Genomic DNA, 1506 nt, shown 5'->3' on the forward strand with positions numbered 1-1506 from the left:
AAGCCGCTGAGTCAGGGTGCAGCGCCAATATTAATTCATCTCACAGTAAAGCTGCGAAGAGGTTATGATTTTCTTGTCGGGCTGAAGGATGTGTCATAAAGTTTAGGGCATTTCGCAAAACTAGGTCAACAGGTTGCTTTAGCTTTTGATAGCAAAATAGAATTTATATTTTCAGCCCGTGACATGAATATTATGTTTTCATCATTATCATCACGCTGACCTCACTGCTTTTTATTGGCTATTTTGTTGGCATGTCAAAGCGATACCTGAACAATCATGGTGACGGCAGCTTGGCGAGCTTGCCAGGTGACTCTCCTGACCTGTCTTTCAGAGACACTTTTCCTATTGAGCAGGTCTGCACACCGTACTCCTGTAATTTATACAGCTATAATAACTGCAATAGAAACAGGACTAGTAATGGTGGATTTAATATAATGAAAATAATATTAAATGTCAGAAATACGATATGTCTAGTACTAAGGCTAATAGCAGTAGTGGATATAATAGAATAGAAGCAGCATTAACAGTAAAATAAATATGACTGATAATGATAATTGTAGCAGTGGGTGTCGAGCAAGACTATGGCAACCGACGCAACCCTGATCCAGGTGTAACCCTCTGATCCATGGAAACCTGCGAGACGAGAAACATGCAGGAAGGAGACATGAATGCATAGAGATGGAGACGAGGAGAGAGGAGCTCAGTGTATCATAGGAAGTCCCCCGGTAGTCTAGACCCACCGCAGCATAACTAGGAGCTGGTCCACGGCCCTGCTGTAGCTAGAAGCGTTATCAACAGGTCTTTACTTAAATATGATGAGCAATTAAATGAATGTTTAAGCTTGGGACTTGTTTATGAAAATGGAGGGGGGGGGAGGAAGGCTTATTAATTCATCCGTCAGTCACGCTCAATGTTTTCGGACGCAATTGAAAGTGTGACGCTGCCCGACTGAGGGGAGTAGAAAGCTCCAGGGGTAAATTTTGATTCTCATTTTTTGTTTTCACGTGACCTATAGTTGCAGGGCTGACTCCTTTTGTGGGAGAGGAGCTCCGCTTTGCTCGGCTCTGTGCTCAGGTTGAATTGTGTAGAGCTGCGAGCAGTGTGTGTGTGTGTGTGTGTGTGTGTGTGTGTGTGTGTGTGTGTGTGTGTGTGTGGAGGGGGGGGTGTGACCCAGAGCTGGAGGGCACGGCCGACTGTTGAGGTCGCGTTCTGTGTTCACGTTGCGTGCGCGATGAAATCCCGCATGACATTTGCTGTTCTTCGCTTCGTGTTCCCAAAGCACAGAAACCCATCCTGATCATTTCTTTATTGTGTCGCCTCGCCCACTTAAAATATACGATTATATACAATTTAGTGTGATCGAGCACATTGTTATACTTGGAGCGTGATCCAAGTATGGAGATAAATTCATGACTTTATGGGGCTATATCATATATTCATGCAATATCCTATTGATTGGTTTAATTGATACGGTTTTATGCTTTTAACAATAATATATCATCATGA

The sequence above is a fragment of the Cebidichthys violaceus genome, unplaced genomic scaffold (genome assembly GCF_023349555.1).
Source record: "Cebidichthys violaceus isolate CVI_PGR_0920_01 unplaced genomic scaffold, fCebVio1.0.p SCAF_125, whole genome shotgun sequence".
In the NCBI taxonomy this organism is placed as follows: Eukaryota; Metazoa; Chordata; class Actinopteri; order Perciformes; family Stichaeidae; genus Cebidichthys; species Cebidichthys violaceus.